The sequence below is a fragment of the Suricata suricatta genome, chromosome 11 (assembly GCF_006229205.1).
Source record: "Suricata suricatta isolate VVHF042 chromosome 11, meerkat_22Aug2017_6uvM2_HiC, whole genome shotgun sequence".
Classification (NCBI taxonomy): Eukaryota; Metazoa; Chordata; class Mammalia; order Carnivora; family Herpestidae; genus Suricata; species Suricata suricatta.
In genome coordinates this window covers 16293547-16312707 of record NC_043710.1, presented here as the reverse complement: position 1 = coordinate 16312707, position 19161 = coordinate 16293547, and the positions used below count along the sequence as shown (strand labels likewise).

The window sequence follows — 19161 nt, the reverse complement described above, 5'->3', positions numbered from 1 at the left end:
CAAATCACACACTCTATGGAAGCTGCAGATGCTGGCTTTGATCCCTATGGCTTAGGAAGAATCACAACAATAATACATCACATAGCCAGGAAAAGACTCATTTACGATAAAGAACACATCCCTGAGCATTGAACAGGGGAGCCAAGAAGATTCAGAATGCTCATCTTCCATTTTACCAAGAGACCTTGAGCAATTTACCTAGTCTCTACTAATGATTTCTTCATAAAGAAAATGAAAATATACTCATTACAATGCCAGTGATATTGTTTTGACTAACCACCAAACAACTATGTCCTGGGGTGTGGTTACTAGGGACCTCAGCAAGTCATCTTTCTCATCTCCTTCATTTCTTAACAAGCCCATGTTTAAATCATCCTACAAAGACAGTTACCAAGTCTTGGAAAAAGATATTTCACAACCTTCCTTGGTAATATCCCAGTATCTTGCTGTCAGGAAGTTCTTTCTAATTTGTAATCTATATCCCTTCTGCTGCAATTAAAACACATTCCCTCTTGTCTTCTATGGGAAAAGAACATCTGCTTAATAACACCTGAACAATATCCCTTCAAGAGATTATAAAATATAGGAAGCCCATTTTAAACAGCTTCATGTAAATGCAACATGGCTTTAAATGGGTCATCTTAGACAAAGAACATGATTAAGAGTCTTAAATTCCCAGTTCCATCACTGACTTGCTCCGAAGATGATAGGAAGTTAAAACCATGCAGATGCTGTACCTCAATTACCCCATCAGTAAAATGCAAATGATAAAACCAGTAGGAGAACTCAGTTCCTCAAAAAGTTAAATAAATATAAAGGAAAGAGATTCTCAATCCCAATGTAAGCCCAGCCAACAACTCTCACATCACTCACTCTGTGGAAGCTGCAGATGTTGGCTTGATCCCTATGGTTTAGGAAGAATCACGACAATAATACATTACCAGATAGCCCTGCAATTACACTCCTAGGTAGATACCCAAAACAACCGAAAATAAGGACACGTGCATGTACGTTTACAGTAGCATTACTCATGATATCCAAAAGGTGGAAACAGTTCAAATGTTCTTCAATAGGTAAAGAAACAAATTATGATACATACATATATAAAAGGTTACATATTGTTATGATTCCACTTATATAAACTATCCAGAATAGATCAATCTGTAGATACAGAAGACAGACGGCTGGTTTCCAGGGGCTGGTGGAAGAAGGGAAATGAAGAGAAACTTTTACTTTGGAGTAATCGAAATGTTTTAGAACTAGATAGAGGGTGGTGGTTGCAAAATATAATGAATGTGTTAAACACCACTGAATTGTTCATTTTAAAATGGCTAATTCTGGGACACCTGGCTGGCTCAGTCAGTGGAGCATACAACTCTTGATCTCAGAGTTGTCCATTCAAATTCCACAATGGGTTCGTAGAATTACTTAAAAATAAAATGTTAAAAAAAAAAAGGTTTAATGTTTATTTATGAGAGAGAGAGAGATACAGAGCGGGAGCAGGGGAGGGGCAGAGAGAGAGGAAGACAGAATCTGAAATAGGCTCCAGGTTCTGAGCTGTCAGCGCAGAGCCTGACGTGGGGCTCTTGACCACTGAGATCATGACCTGAGCCGAAGTCCCACGCTTAACAGACTGAGCCACCTAGGCATCCTTAAAAATAAAATCTTTTAAGGGACACCTGGCAGGCCCAGTCAGTACAGCATGCTTCTCTTGATCTCAGGGTCATAAATTCAAGCCCCATATTGGGCATGGAGCCTACTTTAAAAAAAAAAAATCTTTAAAAAAAGTAAATAAATAGCAGCACCTGGGTGGCTTAGTTGGTTAAGTGTCTGACTTTTTTTTTTTAAGTTTATTTTGAGAGAGGCAGAAAGAGAGAGCACATGAGGGGCAGAGATAAAGGGAAACAGAGAATCCGAAGCAGGCTCCATACCATTAGCACAGAACCCAATGAGGGGCTTGAACTCACCAACCACGAGATCAGGACCTGAGTTTCATGAAACCAAGAGTCAGATGCTTAACCAACTGAGCCACCTACGCATCCTTAAGCATTGGACTCAAGTTTGGCTCAGGTCATGATCTCATAGTTTATGAGTTCCAGCCCTGCATCAGGCTCTATACTGACAGTGCGGAGCCTGCTTGGGATCCTTTCTCTCTGTCCCACCCCGGCTCATGCTTGCTCGCTCACTCGCTCTCTCTCTCTCTCCCTCTAAATAAATAAACAAAAGCTTTTTAAACATTTTTTAATGCTTTTATTTATTTTTGAGAGACAGAGAGAGACAGCGCAAGCATGGGAGGGTCAGAGAGAGAGGGAGACACAGAATATGAAACAGGCTCCAGGCTCTGAGCTAGCTGTTAGCACAGAGCCCGACGCGGGACTCAAACCCACGAACGTGAGATCATGACCTGAGCTGAAGCCGGACGCTTAACCGACTGAGCCACCCAGGCGCCCCAACAAAAGCTTTTTAAAAAATAAATAAACAAGGGGCACCTGAGTGGCTCAGTGGTCAAGCATCTGACTTTGGCTCAGGTCACAACCTAGTGGTTTGTGAGTTCAAGCCCCACGTCATGCTCTGTGCTGACAGCTCAGAGCCTGGAGCCTGCTTCAGATTCTGTGTGTCCTTCTCTCTCTGCCCTTTCTCTCTCAAAAATAAACAAACATTAAGAAAAAAATTTTTAATAAATAAATTAATTAAAAATGGCTAATTTTGTGTCATATGAATTCCACCTGAATTAAAAAGAAAAAGAAGAAAGGCTAGAAGAACTAATGGGAACAACATCCATAAAATGCTTAGCCCTTCTAGGAAAGTCATCATATAAAATTCTAGGTAGGCTGGTAGCCAAACTGTTTAATATTATTTCATTATAGCCTATAAGACTCTAAGCAAAGAATATGTAAATGGGAAACAAAATAGAAACCAAAATAAAGTCTGGAGTCACATTTATATGTATTCTATATGGCAACAAGAACCAGTAAATAAATGAAAGGATAAAGAGATAAAGTAAATAACCAAGCACATCAGCAAATTGACTACAGCAACAATGACCATAGGAAAGCAATAAGAAAAAACAAAGGTAGGGAATGAATTTTAAAAGCCAATAATACCAAAATACAAAGATACATTAAGTAGGGAATTGAAGAGAGAGACTCATGATAGCAAAAATAAAAAGAACATAAACCCTTAAATTCCAAGGCCACATATACAAATCATGAGAATCACTACTCTGTGCATTCCTTGATATCTTCTCTCTCTCTCTCTCTCTCTCTCTCTCTCTCTCTCTCTCTCTCTCTCTCTCAAGCTTCTTTCTCCTTTAATCCAACCTCCTGGGCAAGACACCAAGCCTAGGCCACCAAGGAGAAACCTTATTATACTACTTCTTATTAAAGTATTGCTTCTTATGAAAAGACAGATATGCTAATTACCAAAATATACATACCATCTCCAGTTTCTCCCTTCCTGCTTTTTTTTTTGTTTTTTATTTATTTTTTGAGAGACAGGGAGAGATAGCGTGAGCAGGGGAGGGTCAGAGAGAGAGGGAGACACAGAATCTGAGGCAAACTCCAGGCTCCAAGCTAGCTGTCAGCACAGAGTCCGACGCGGGGCTCGAACCCATGAACCATGAGATCATGACCTGAGCCGCAGCTGGATGCTCAACCGATTGAGCCACCCAGGCACCCCGTCCCTTCCCACTTTTTAAATCCACTTCAGAGGATTTCTGAGATTTCCTCAAATTCTTCGGATCTTGATTGGGAACACTCTCCTGCTAGTCTAGACATACATTCTCCTAGGTAATCGTTTTTACTGCCAGTGCCCCTGCCAGCAGCCCTCAAAAGCTCCTTGCTTTATGTCTCCACATGTTTTTAAAAGACAGCTCACACCCAGCATGATGAAAGTTAAGGTCTTCCTTCTACTTCCTAATTCTACACAAAATCTGCTCCTCCTCAAATGTTTCCACCTCAGAAATGGCAACTTCACCTACCCAGATGCTCATGCCAGAAATCTGGGAATCATACTTGACTCTTCCCTCCTCCCACGTATCCAATCCATCATTAAGTCTTGCCTGTCCTAATTCTAAAATACCTATTAAAAAAATGTATCGGGGCACCTGGGTAGCTCAGTCAGTTATGCATCCAACTTCAGTTCAGGTCATGATCTCAAGGTTTGTGAGTCCGAGCCCTGCGTCAGGCTCTGTGCGGACAGCTCAGAGCCTGGAGCCTGCTTCAGATTCTGTGTCTCCTGCCCTCCCTTGCTTGTACTCACTCACTCTCTCTCTCTCTCTCTCCCTCTCTCTCTCTCTCTGAATCTCAAAAATAAGCATTAAAACTTTTTTTCATGTATCTATTCAATTTTTCTACTTCCTTCCATCTCCACTGCCTATAGCATAGTCCAAGCCATGATATGATCATCGTTTCCCTAGACCACAAAAAGACATCTTAGCTATCATACTTCCCCCACTTCTCCTTCAAATTTTCCATAAATTTCCAAAATTTTCCCACAAATTTCCAAAATTTTCCACAATGTAGCTGGAGCAACCTTTTAAAATCACATATTAGGTCACAACCCTCATACTTAAAACCTTCCAACGCTTCCAGTTACATTTAGGGAAAAAATCCAAAATCCTGAACAGTCTTGCCTACATCTCTGTCCTCATCCTATGCCCCTCTCCTTCGCCCCCCGTTGCTCACTGCACTCTAGCCACACCGATCTTCCAGCTTCTCAAATCGTGCCACGTTCCTTCCCACCCCAAGGCTTTCATACATGCTATTTCCTTTGCCTTCCCCTTTCATCCTTCTAATCTCTGCTTAAATATCACGTCTTCAGAGAAACTCTCCCCAAGGCTCCAATATAATTCAGGGTCCCCTACTATAATCTCTTTTTTACTTCTCCATCATAGGGCTTGATACACTTTGCAATTACACATTTATTGGTGTATTTTTTGTTTACTGTCTCTCTCCTCTCTGGACAATAATCTCTAGAAGGGCATGGACAGAGTCTATTTTTGTCACTCTAGTCTCAGTACAGTGGTAATAGTTTAGAGAGTTTAGAATTGTTTAAAGTAGTTTAGGATCAGTATAATTTAGGGATTAAGAGCAGGAGACTGTGGACCCAGACTGCTTGGATTCCAATCCTGCTGCTGCCACTAACTAGCTCTAAGACCTTGGGCAAACTGCTTACCTCTCTGTGTGCCACGATTTCCCATCTATGAAACAAGGAAACTAAAAGTACCTACAGCATAAAACTGTCGTAAGAATAAAAAGAATTAATGACAAGCACTTAAATAAAAACGTTCTCATCAGCTCTTATGGTATCCACAACACCTACCACAGTGGTAGTCAATATTTACTGAATGAATGAGTAGAACAAGACTCTACCATCATAATTAAATAGGTTTTTTAATTTTCTTTTAATTTTTTAATGTTTTATTTATTTTTGAGAGAGAGAGATAGTGTGAGCAGGCGAGGGTCAGAGAGAGAGGGAGACACAGAATCGGAAGCCGGCTCCAGGCTCTGAGCTAGTTGTCAGTACAGAGCCCGACGCAGGGCTTGAACCTACAAACCATGAGATCATGACCTGAGCCAAAGTCAGATGTTTAACCGACTGAGCTACTCAGGCGCCCCTAAACAGGTTTTTTAAATGACAGTGCAGGAATTTTACACAGACTTCACAGAGGAAAACAGAAACAGAGTTAAGGCGAAGACTGAAGCACCCACAATTTATAATGACATAAAGGGACGAGAGTAAAAAACTAATAACTCCACTGGACTCCTGTGGCCCTACATGAAATGTAAATTCATTCTTCCAGAAGTTTACCCAAGTTGATTTGGTAACTCTGACTCTTCCCTAAACATATTCTTTCCTATGCCTTTAGTCAATTTCTTCTAAATTGTTCAAGTACTAATCACAGTTCAAATACATGGTAAAATTCAAATGCTAAAATTTTCTACCTGTTTTGCAAAGAAGTGTTTTTCTGTTCCTAATATAGCTCTGGCCTGTTTTTCCAAATATATTACAGAATCCTCAAAATGTTGCCATGTCTCTTCTATTTGGAATTCTTTCAGACACTTGCTTTCTAGGTTTCTCTCTCCCAGGAAAGACATACCCTCTCTCTTTCACCTGAAGCACACTAAGGGAAATGAGGGATTCCTATTTCCTGTTTAAGTTTTCTCAAGAGACCCTAAACTTCAATCTAAGCACCACTATTGTTTGTTCTTCTTTTGGGGAACATATCATCTTTATGGTGTTATAATAATAATATTGAAAACAATAACAGCTGGCATATATAGCACTATCTGCTATTCTAAACGCTTCACATATATTCTCCCATTCATTTCTCACAACTATATGGTATTCTACATATGAAGAAAGGCACAGAGAGGTTAAGTAGTTTGCACAAGTTGCAGTTAGTAAATAGTGGCCCTGGGATTTGGACTCAGACTGCCTGGCTCCAAGAAGCAGTGCCACTAGGCTATTATTCAAGAGTCTGGGAAGACGTATTTTTCTACCCTGTTTTCACTGGTCAGGTTGGCTAAAATATGCCAAATCTCTCCCCAAATCAAGCAGGCACATTAATCCTCTTGCAACCCAGCAAAATTTTAAATGTTTCATTATATCATAAGCATGTGCACCTAAAACAAAGCAACGTTGGCTCATAGGAGAATACACATTCTATCCTAGGAAGCAGAAATAAACAAATGATGAAACCATGAAATGAGAATTTTGCCTCAGTAAATTCTACAAACAGAAATACAAATCCAATAAGCAGTAGTAAAAAATGCTACAAAAGACGTTTAATACCTTGAAAGAAAGGCACTGAACAAGACCTTAAGCACATATTACCGTATATGAACAAGACCATAAGCACATATTGCTGTGCACACATACTCAGCAGTAGCCTACATTTCCCCTCTCTCAATTTCACGACAATCCTTCCAAGTCTTTCCCCTTATATAAGGCTCAGTACTTCAGCTTAGTCCCTGCTACAAATAAACCTGAAGTCATGTATCCAGTGTTTAAATTCATTGAACTCGAATTCCAAAGAATAATTATTTTAGAAAAAAATTAATAAATGAAAACTAATTAAATTCAGGTCACATCAGAAGTAAAAATTAAACACATTAGCCACGCATGCCGGACATTTCTAAGTCAATGTCATCCTTCATTATGCCACATCCAGTGTCACCATATACTAAGGAACAAATATTACATACAGCAATTTTGTCTTTTTTAAAGTTTATTTATTTTAAGGGGCAGGGAGAGCACAAGAGCACGCATGTGGAGGAGGGGCAAAAAGAGAGGGAGAGAGAGAGAATCCCAAGCAGGCTCTGCACTGTCAGTACAGCCTGGTGAAGGGCTCGAACTCATAAACTGTGAGATCATGACCTGAGTTGAAATCAAGCATCAAACACTTAACAGACTGAGCCACGCAGGCACCCCACATATAGCAATTTTAAATCAAGACTTCCATTGTGATGGCAGCAAGAGAACCTTAATTCACTGAATCATGATTTGTTTTGATGGCAACTCTTTAAGGGGATTAAAGATGCCATGACTGAAGACTCCAACTACCCCCCATGAACACCCAGTACCCTACTCGCTCCCTCATCTTGCTGTCAGCCCTTGTTTGTTTCTTTCAGAGCACAACCCAGATTTCAATATTTATCATATTCCTGGTAAACTCTGTTCCCCGTTGGAATAAACTCCATAAGAGCAAAAATATTCATGTCTGCCTTTGTATCCCACCATCAAATGAGCATTCAATAAATATTTGCTAGATGAACAAAAGTCTGAAAAGACAAGGGTTGAAACACAGAGTCACAATCAAGAAATAGTTCCAGGGCACCTGGATGGCTCAGGTGTTTAAGCATCAACTCTTTATTTCGTTTCGGTTCAGGGCATTATCTCACGGTTCAAAAGATAGAGCCCTGTGTCGGGCTCTGTAATGACAGTGCAGAAGCTGTGTTGAATTCTCTCTCTCCCTCTTTCTGCCCCTCCCTGTTCTCACACATGAATGTGTGCACTTATGCTCGCTTGCTCTCACTCTCTCTCTAAAAATAAACAAACTTGATCAAGCCCCACATGGGGCTCCGCCCTGACAGCATGGAGTCTGCTTAGGATTCTCTCTCTCTCTCTCTCTCTCTCTCTCTCTCTCTCTCTCTCTGCCCCACCACGACTCACGCACATGCTCTCTGTCTCTCAAAATAAATAAACAAACTTGGGAACTTGGGTATCTGGGTGGCTCAGTTGGTTGAGCTTGATTTTGGCTCAGGTCATGATCTCATGGTTTGTAAGCTCAAACCCCCTTTGGGCTCTGCACTGATGGTGCAGCCTGCTTGGGGTTCTCTCTCTCCCTCTCCCTCTGCCTCTCCCGTATGTTCCCCCGTATCTCAAGGTAAATAAATAAACAATATTTTTAAAAAAGAAGAAGAGGGGCGCTTGGGTGGCTCAGTTGGTTAAGCATCCAACTCTTGATCTCGGCTCAGGTCATGATCTCATGGTTCATGAGGTTGAGTCCCGCATCAGGCTCTGCACTGAGGGCATGAAACCTGCTTGGGATTCTGTTTCCCTCTCTTTATGTCCCTCCCCTGCTTGCTCTCTATCACTCTCAAAATAAATAAACATAAACTTAAAAAAAACAATAGTTCCAAAAGGTTGGATAGGAATACACTGTACTTCAGGAAACAACACAGCACAAGAACAATACTCAATGAAGAAAGGAAAAAGTTTAGGTGGAGAAGTGAAGATTATCAACCCTAAGAATAGACAGAGAGCAAGATGGAAAAGGTACTACATTCATCTACAGACACAGAGGAAGTTAGCCTAACTGGAAGAGAGGGAGCAAATTTCTCAGTCTCATCCCATCTACACATAGAGCACTTGACACTTGTCTTTCACTGGCATTTCCAGGCACTCACTCCTTCCCACACACATATTAGTAAGCTCCTCCAATGCTGGTTTGTTTGTCACCTCTATTCCCCATGACTGTCATGCATATTGCTGCCTTGAAAGAAACAAGTAGTCCAAGAACTTGGATGACATCTGCTCTTTGTTGCTGTAAGCATAGCAGTTAATATCTGAAGAGTACTTTATCTTTTTAAAGCAGGTTCATGTACTTTTTTCTCAATAGAAATATTATAATAAAAGTACTAATCTTTCCCTTTCTCTAAATACAGGTTCACAAAAGTATTCTAAGCCTTGGACTTAAATCCCAAGTCTGCTACATACTTGCTGTGTGATATTGGTCAAATTATGTACTCTGAGTTCAATATCCACTGGGAAAATAATATCTACCTTATGGAGTTTTTTGGGGTTTTTTTTTTTGTTTTTTATTTATTTTTGAGAGACAGAAACAGACAGTGCGAGCAGGGGAGGGTCAGAGAGAGATAAAGAATCTGAAGCAGGCTCCAGACTCTGAGCTAGCTGTCAGCACAGAGCCCGATGTGGGGCTCGAACTCACAAACTGTGAGATCATGACCTGAGGTGAAGCCAAACGCTTAACCGAGCCACCCAGGCGCCCCAATAATATCTACCTTAAAGACTGTTATACTTAAATGAGATAATACATAAAGAACATGACATAGTAAATGCCCAGTAACCTCCCCTACAGTCTCCTTAAATAATTTGTAGAGGAATTCTCAGCTATGAAGTGCCTAAGCCTAGGACTTAAATCCAGGTCTCCTGATTCCTTAATCTGTTTTCTTCCTACTACATCATGTTGGCAGAGTGCCACATACTACGGGGCACATAAATACATTCTGACAATAACTGATCACTAAATTTTTACCTATCAGTAACTAATTTTAGCTTTGCAAAAAGAGGAAAAGATAAATCTAATTAACTTGGGGGTGGGAGGAGAAGGGGCTTGAAAATATAAAATATAAATTACCCCCAAGCCACAGGACAGGGTGTACCATAGTACTTCTGTACAAACAAATTATGATAAGAAACAGAAAGTTCTCTCTGGGTTTATGAAGAACAACTGGAGAAGGAAACAAGAATGACTATGATTAAAGAAACCTAAGGAGTTTTGGGGGTTTGTGGGAGGGTGGGTGTTTGTTTCGTTTTGTTTGTTCATTTGGGGGTTTTGGTAAATCAAACCCTGGGCAAAAAGATGTGCATCGCATTCCAAAATAACTCTACCAAGGCTGAGACATATCTTTAAAAAAGAGACTTCTGTGTGCTAACAACAAAACTTTTCCTCTAACTGCTTTCAGAGCAGGATAAATGGGAACAGTGAAATAAGTTGTCAACATAAACTGTCAACGTTCATGAAGACCCCTGAAGATCATAAATGTATGGATTTGGTATTAAGAGGAAGCAGAAAGGAGCATGATCAAAAGATTAAAAGTTTTGGCGTACCTGGCTGGCTCAGCCAGAAGAGCACGCAATTCTTGATCTCAGGATTCTAAGTTCAAGCCCCACACTGGATGTGGAGCTTACTTACAAAAAATAAACAAACAAAAATAAACAAAAGTTTCAGAAGTTTCCTAACATGTACTGAAAATCTTTTGAAAATGATACAATATCAAACTAAGTTATTACAGTTAATAAAAATAACCAATAGTTTTCAAATGATATATATAATTAATCTTTCCAAGATTGTATGGAACTTCTTCCAGGACAAGTTGTAGAAGATATTCAAAGAAGTTCACATCTTTTAATAATTCTCAAGAACTTTCTCATAAAAAGAGAAGACTGAACGATTAAGTCACAGTCTGAACCCATAAATTTCTGAAAGAAAATGCCAGAAGAGAACCTGATCTGACACTGACAGAACAGCACAAGATTTAACCAAGAAAGGTAAATTTTGGAGTGAATTTCTATCACAAAGCAGGGTACAAGCCAAAAAGAACTTCTATCCCTATTACCCCACCACCAGCACCACAACCAAACTCTTGCCTTTCTCAATTCAACTTAAACCTCTGCTAATTACTTCCTACAGAAATGTAACAAAATGCTACTAACAGTTTTTGTGACACTCATAGCAAACTCCATCTTTTTTATTTAGCATTCACAAGCAGCCACTCAGATACTACACTAACTATAAAGTCTATGGAGAATCAATTCCCGGGAGACAGCATCACTTTCTTCCTTATATGCTCTCATCTGATACACATTCTCTTCTACCATAAAAATTTTTTCAGAGAACACACAGTCTTAGCCTAACTTCCCAATCTAGGTTCTCTAAAGTCTAGTGGCTCTTCATTAATCCCCTTCTGGAAGTACTGAGGTCTTAATAACTAGGAAATCACTCATGACCAAGGACCCTACATTTAGATGTTGCTGACCTCAAAATAAAAAACATTAGAGGAACAATAATCTTTCCACAACTCATATTAGAATTCTACAATTTAAATTGTTATTAAAAAAAAAAAAAAGAACACAGACTTGTATAGTTTCCACCCAAGGACTAGGAATTTAATCTATTCTCTCTTAAAACCACTGTCTTACTGATTTTACATACTATAGAAATATTTATTCAAGCTAGAACAACCTCTAGCCTGAATATTTTTTTCAACAAAGAAGCTACACAAATTAGGATCGTGACACTGAATCCAATGAAAATAAAATGAGTAAGAACACTCAGTCCCCAAAGTTTCCAAGTTGAGAGAGAAAAGGAAAACATAATAGAGATGCCAGAATTTTAACTTTAAATTTAAACACCTCAATATTTGAATGAATCCTACACACTGCCTGTTTAACTCTAGTATATGCATAACTAAACCACTAATCAAATATAATCTTTGGATTCTTCCTAGAAAGCAAACTTTTGGGACAAATATCTGATTTCAAAATCTTGATGAATCCTCCAGCCTTGGACATTAACGACTTACACCATAATTGGAAGATTTCCGTTGAGAACAAGCTGAGGGGGAGGAGAAAGAAGTATCAACCAGAAAGCAAACTGGTCAGCAAACAAAATTTTCTATCCAATAAACAAAACTGTCATTGCTTTTCTCTCTAAATTGACACCAATGTTGACAAACAAAAACCAGCATGGTCCTTACATTTCTGAAGTCACCAGTGACAGAATCTGTATTCCTACGTAGGAGGGATCACAAACGACAAATTGCTGTGTACATAAAGTGACTAGTAAATAGGGAAAGAAAAAAGAAGACCGAGCCCGTAAATGACGAAAAAACGACTGATGGTGCGTTTAAAGATCTGTTTGGGACATGGGGAAAAGTCAAGTTCCAGAACTCAGCCTCGGTTTCCCTATCCCCCAAAAGCAAGAACATGACACTTTGCTCGGAGTAGCCAGAGGGCCATGTTCCACATGTTTCCACCTACTCAAGGGTCCCTTCAAAGGCCGGACTCAGGAGGTCCCCAGGGCATTTGAGTGAAGACACTCGGGGCCTTGGGAGTGAGGAGGCGGGAGGGGAGACCGAGGGGGGTCAAGCGCGCAAAGCTCTGTCCGTTCCTGGAAGGCGATTTCCCCCCCACACGCGGGGTGCCAACACCCGCCCTAGACCCAACATCCCCTCCCTACCGAACCGCGTAAAGCAGCCCCAGCATCTCTCCCTCCTTCCGGCCTCTCCCTCAATTCCCTGCCGCCACTCCGACCGCGCCCCCGAACGCAGCCGGGTAGCTCCTCCTCCGGTCGTGTCTCTGCGGCCAACCCGCCCTCCCAGCCGCTGGCGCCAAGGTCTTCTCAACCCGCCAGCGGAAGGATGCCGGGCCGGGCCTCCCAGGCTCCTCCCGGGCCTACCTGCTAGGCGGGCGGGGGCTCCGTCTGCAGCCCAGCGACGGGACTCAACCACCGACAAGAAGAAGCAGGAAGGAAGCAAGGGGTCCGCTCTACCGACCAGCGGAAGAAAGCAGCCTGAGCGCGGGGCCTCGCGGATAAGTCAGCCTTAGACCCGGCGCCGCCGCCGCTCAGAAGACATCAAGCAAGAAGACGGCGCAAAAGATCACCGAATACACGAACGGCCCAGACATCATAGGGAGAGCGCGCAAGCAGTCGTTCAAGGAAATGCAGCCGAGCGCCGAAAACTGCTCTTCTCCAACCCTAGGTCTGACTCCGGTCCAAGACATGAATAAACAAACCCAGATCATAAGTGGCGGAGTAAAGTAGCCGGTGCTTCTGCCATTTTCTGTGTTGGTTGCCAGCTAAGTTGTTTAGAACACAGGAGTTTTTCTTGATTGTTGAGGATCAAGTCATAGCAAAATAACACTTACCAGTTCAGCGACTACGTTATGGACTCCCAACATTATCCCAAGTGAGCAAGTGTGACTCTTAATTTCCTCATGGACAGTGAGGTACGTAAAAATAAATATACGTATATATGACAGGCACAGAAAGACAATGAGAATCCAGACTGAGAAACAAAGTGAGTCATCGCTCTTAAAGTTCCACTTTAGCTCCCAGAAGACATGGCAAAGAGAAGCTGGAAAACTTCAAGATTTTGCTGGCTGAGCTTAAGGCAGGAAAAAAAATATATATGTAGGCTTTTTAAATTTTCTTCCAAAGGCCTGGAGCCACAGGTGTGCTTCTTACACGATGATCAAAATTTTCCTTCGGTTCAGAATCTGACAAAAATTGAAATTTTCATCATCACAGCAATAGTCCCTTTCTGAAGTCTTGTAGTAGGCAAACTAATATTCTCAGCACAAATGTGGATTAATATGTACATCCTGGATAAAATTCAATAAATCACATAGATCACTCCAATTATGGATTGCCAAGTGCGAGCCATAAGAGACTACCCTAAGTCCCCCATTAAAAGGGGGAGAAGACTTGGAGAGTAAAGGTGTAAAAAAGAAATAACATAGTCCAAGCCCTTAAAGAGTTTATAATCTAATCCAAGTGAAAGGCCACATCCTTATATTAGCTTTATTTATAATTTATTATAATTTTTAAAAAATCTCCTTTAAGTCCATGACAATATTTAAGGGACAACTCATATATATTGTAGGATAAGATCAGCATCCATAATATGAGGACAAAACACTGGACTTTTGCGGTCTTCTACTATTTTTGGGGACTTAAAAATGAGTAAACATTACAGAAATATTTATGAAAGTCTAAAAAAAGATTTTGATAATCTGCTTCTAAAACAAAGCTTTGGAGTGCCTGGGTAGCTCAGTCAGTTGAGCATCTGACTCTTGATTTCAGCTCAGGTCATGATCTCATGGTTTGTGAGTTTAAGCTCCACATTAGGCTCTGTGCTGATAGTGTGAAGATTGCATAGAATTCTCTCTCTCCCTCTCTTTCTGTCCCTCCCCCCGACTCTCTCTCTCTCTCTCAAAATAAAACTTAAAAAAAAAACTCACAAAGTTTTAATTTGTTCATGTTCCCATGCAGTCCTAAGAAATATCCTGCCTAATGTTTTAAAGTTTAAGCAGAGATACAACAGTGTTATTGTTTCGCGTTGTATCATTTCCCTATTAAATCTTTAATAGTTGTTATTTTTAACAATTACATAATATTCTATTGAGAGGATATACTGACCTTTCTCCCCATTGTTGGATATGTATGTTGCCTCCAAACATCTTCTGTGGAATAGGTATTGCTGCTTTTGGAAAGAGACAATTGTAACCTTTTTATTTATGATAAGGACCCATTGCATGTAAACAGAAAGAGTGAGGAAGCAAGGGAGGGGCATATTTCTCTATCATATAAAAGAAATCCAGAAATCCACAGCCTACGATAAGGTGTGGCCATTTAGTGTCAGGGACTAGGCTTCCTTCTTGTTCCTTTGACATCTTTAATAAGTGGCTTTTATCCCATGTCCAAGGCAGCTGTTCAGATTCTAGCCATCATGTCTACATTCCAACCAGCAGGAAGCCGAAAGAGGAAAGGCATGTCTCCTGCCATAAGGACATATCTTGAAAATAGCACAGGACGTTTCCACTTATATTCCACTGGCCAGAATTTAGTGACATAGCCGCACCTAATCGGGAATTAGTCTTTATCCCCGGCAGTTCTCAAAGTCAGGGGCAAAAGGATACTAAGTGCCAACTAAATATGCAGTCTCTGCCACATTCCTGAAGGCAGATGAAGAGCAGCAAATAGACTTTCCTTTGCTGTCATCCAGGGCTGAGATTCTATTCCCAGAATACACGTTTTAGAGAAGCTTCCTTCTTAGAAAGTCTTGTGGGACACAAGCATCTAAAGCTTTAGCGACAGCCCTCATTCAAACTTGACCCAAATAACAACATTAATTTGAAACCTTGATTTCAGGAAGAAAAACTTAAGAAAATAATTTCCAGACTACAAGAAGTTTTCAGTCTTTCAAAAATGGGAGACTTTTATTTTGGGAAAAACACCTGAATGTTATGCAAACATAAATCTAAAATCATCACCTGAAAATGGAGATACTTTATAAACTGAGGCTAAACTGCTCTGTGAAATCATGGAAAAGATAACTTACTCTGCATGCAGAGTTGCATCTTATAGTTAAATTTCTCTAGAGGACGATTTCTTTTCAAGTGTGGATTTAGGCTTCAGTGTGATCACAAACTACTGTTGCTTTTATGGAAAAGTCAATTTGGGGAGAAGAAGAGATCACAAGAGGTCAGGAGTTGAAATCCTCAAACCTATAGGAGTCTCCTCACACTGGAGGGAGACTTAAAAGAAACCAAGTGGGCAGAGTAAAGATAATCCTGGGATATAACACTGATAATTACATATCACTGTTAAGACCTAATAACTCATTAATATGTTGATTATTGATTATTGTATTCTGATTAGATTCTCCCGGGGGAGCCACCCCCTTGAAGGTAAGATGATACTTCTCTTGAAGTAGGGTGACCATCTAAAGAGTTTCCCAGGACAAAGAACTTTGAGTGCTAACACGGCAATGGCTCTGGGAAAACTGGGACAGTTGGGCACCCTTATAATGGATGTAGCCACTGTCAATCACACGTAAGGAACTTGTAAAGACTAAGCTAGGAAAAGAGGATTGGGACACGTAGACATGAGGGATTTGCTGGAATGAATGGGTGAAGGGAGGGAAAAGGAAAGGAGAGGAAACTGGCTCTGGGCTTTAAGAAACATCTACTGCACTCTGCATGATAGAAATCAGGCCTGAACCTAGGATGGAAGAACCCTGTAGCAGTACCATGAGTCATTTTATTAGGAATTCCAGGAAGAGGGATTGGGCCTTGAGCAGCCAACATGGCAAGCCATTTGTAGTTGCAACTCTGTTTCGTTCTTTTGTAGCCCCTGGGGTAATGTACACACTTCTTTCTTTTGTAGCACTCTGGGGTAATGTACACACTTCGGGGTGGAGGCTAAGGAGGGTAATGATATAGGAGCAGCCCAGTGAAGGGGAGAGATCCGAAAATAGCAGGCAAATCATTCACAGTAGAATTACAGGAGGTGCTTGCTTCTTCAGAATTATTTATACAGGATAAACTTTCAGTGGCACAATTTGTCAATGGATTGAAGCATATGAACATGTTAAGACTCTAAAATGACAAATCAGCCCTTTCATAAAGACAGCTATATATGTAAGGGTTAAAGTCTCAACAGAATGATAGATCCTTAATGTTTTGTTGGGCACACGTGGAGATTCATTTCAAATGGAGTTTCTTTTTTTTTATGTTTATTATTTAGAGAAAGAAAGAGTGTGCAATTGCACCAACTGGGGAGGGGCAAAGAGAAGGAGAGAATCCCAAGGAGACTCCAGGCTCTGTGCTGTTAGCGTGGAGTCCGACATGGGGCTCAATCCCACGAACAGTGAGATCATGACCAGAGCCAAAGTCAAGAGTCAGACGCTTAACCGACAGACACCCAGGAGCCCTGGATGGTTTTTCTTGTGAAATGTACTAACTTCTGATTTCAAGGTCTGTTTTCTTTGCTCCTTTTTAGTATCCAGAGATCTCACCACTCCTATTTGATTATATCATAAATGAGGTTTAAAGTGTAGTCATCAAAACAATGACAACAAAAACTCCTGTGAATTTTTACATTAGGGAACTGGAGTGTTCCCAGCATTCAGCTAGGATTTTCCCTTCTTCCTGCACTGCTATTCTAATGATCAATCAACTTTTACTTAATTCTGTTATCTCTTATTCTCACAATTTCATAAAATCTGGATCTGCAGAGCAATATGGGCCCCAAGGACATGTATGTGCATGCACAATGATTAAGTATCCTTGATTTCTTAATTTTTTGTCCTTCTCCTAACTTGCCCTCCATTTCCAGGGACAGCGACTGCTAAGTTCAGTCCAAGGATTGTTTTATCATTTCCGGTAAGGATACAATCGCGGTATGTCTGTTATCTGTCTAGCTTCTATTTTACCCCTTCTGCCTCTTGTATGTCTTCAGTATATGACCCCATTAGTCTCAACTTAGATTAACTTGCTAGATATCCTTTACAATTCAAGGGTCAGGAAAGGAGACCCATCTCTGTTCAGTTCATTTTAAACTAACAATATGTTTGTGGTCTCTCTTTTGTAGAATTTGAAACTGGCAAACTAGTGTTGACCCAATACTGTGGTTTTCTCTTAATATATCCTGGGACTTTGCTGTCTTGAAACATCTAAGGGCAAATCTGGAAAACTCCTATGCTGACCAGATGGCATCATCTACGGGAAGATGAAGCTTACATAAGACAGGCATAATCCTTGACTCTTTCCCAAAACTGTACCAGGAAAATACTAAAAAACCGCAATAAGGACTTCAAGAGAAGACTTCTCAGGCACTTATGATAAGTCCCTATGAACAAATCCTTGGCAATCGAAGTATAGACCCTGATCCCACCCCTAGATCATTTTAGGGAAATTGTAACAAAGGACTGAAAAAAATCCTGGCCTGTAAACATTCAGGTTGAAAGACTGAAGAAATAGATCCGAACAGTTACTCTGTGGAATTATTAGGAAATAAAATGCTCCCAGGAAAAAGCACTGCTAGCCAATATTCAGTCAGTTCAGCACTTAGAAATTATCTTTGGTGTGCAAGTAATAGACTTAAAATTGCTTTTGAAATCTCTCCAAGACTGTCCCTCCCACTCAGGCTTCATGTTACCATCTAGTGAGTTAAGTGGGGAACCACCCCAATTTTCCTCTAATGTAGTTTTTTTAGGCTAAAATCCCAGATACTTTCTAAGTTCACATTCCACTTTGCCACTTACAATATGTAGATGGCAGTAACCCTTTTCTCATGCAATATGCACAACAGAACAAAAACCCTGTAGGGAAAAATACCCATCTCAGGACACTTGGAAAGATCGTGAGAGTTAAAATATTGCCTCATGAGGAGGACAAAGACAGCTTGGTCACAGGTTAGATTTTACAAAGGAAGAATATGTAACGGGACCCCTCTACTGCACAATGAGTAGACCTAACGTTCCCAGGCACCTCTTTGTGGTCCCTTCTTGTCTCAATGACATCATTGTACACATCAAGCTCAAGCTCCTGCCACATGGACCCACTCTTTTTAGAGTAGACCGATGATGGGAAATAGCATCTGGAGTAGAAATAAACAGCAGATAATAATCCATAATTGTTTTTAATCTTGGGGATGAGTCACCCTCAATTTATTTCCAAATTTCTTCTGTCATCAGCTGTTCATTTTTTTACTTTGAAAATCACCAGATTAACACTGCCAAAGGCAGGTAGGAAACGATCCAAGAGGACCATTCTGAGGTATCACATGGTGAGTTGATGAGAAACTGGGAGCGAGACAATCCTCAGGAAAGTCTCTTTTTTGTCTCAGCAGAGGCACCAATGTGTGAACCTAATTCACACTTTCATTATTCCAATCAGGTTGTTTTTTTATGAGTATAATTTTAGAATAAGACTTGGTGGGGGATTATTTCCTAGGAAATTCTGTTCATGATTTTGCAGGAAATCCAAATAGGTCTAATGCCAAAATTTATTTCACCCCAAGAAACTATGTTGGTTTTATTTCATATGCCTTTTCGTTTTTTACTACTTTCATATGCCTTTTTATTGTCAAAGTCTTCCTTCTATACAAGGAATTTCAAAGCAGAATGGCCAAACAGACATTCTCACATTAAGAGCATAAGAAATGTGATCTATTTAGATGTGAGCTGTCAAAACCTGGATAAATCTCCTCTGTCCATCAGCCTATCAAGGTCTTTAGATCTATAAAGTGTAAACTTGCTATTTTATCTATATTTGACTTGTCTTCTTTAAGCTGATTGGGTTCTTAAACCATTTAGCCTGAGAAGATTGGAATCCAGATGTTCTCCC

The 19161-nt window shown here is 40.4% G+C and overlaps 1 protein-coding gene and 1 long non-coding RNA gene across 8 annotated transcripts in view; one reads left to right on the top strand and one right to left on the bottom strand.

Moving 5' to 3' along the window:
• Positions 1–12915, bottom strand: part of AMBRA1 (autophagy and beclin 1 regulator 1) — a 172692-nt gene extending 159777 nt beyond the window's left edge. For all 7 annotated transcript variants that reach the window (XM_029914974.1, XM_029914975.1, XM_029914978.1 and 4 more), the window contains exon 1: positions 12707–12915. The gene's annotated coding sequence lies outside the window, so the exon portion shown is untranslated. The remainder of the gene's footprint in view (positions 1–12706) is intronic.
• On the top strand, positions 12377–19079 carry LOC115271985. The gene is made up of 3 exons (XR_003900188.1): positions 12377–13257; positions 17150–17196; positions 17405–19079. It is a non-coding gene; the product is annotated as an uncharacterized LOC115271985 (long non-coding RNA).
• Positions 19080–19161: the final 82 nt, after the last annotated feature.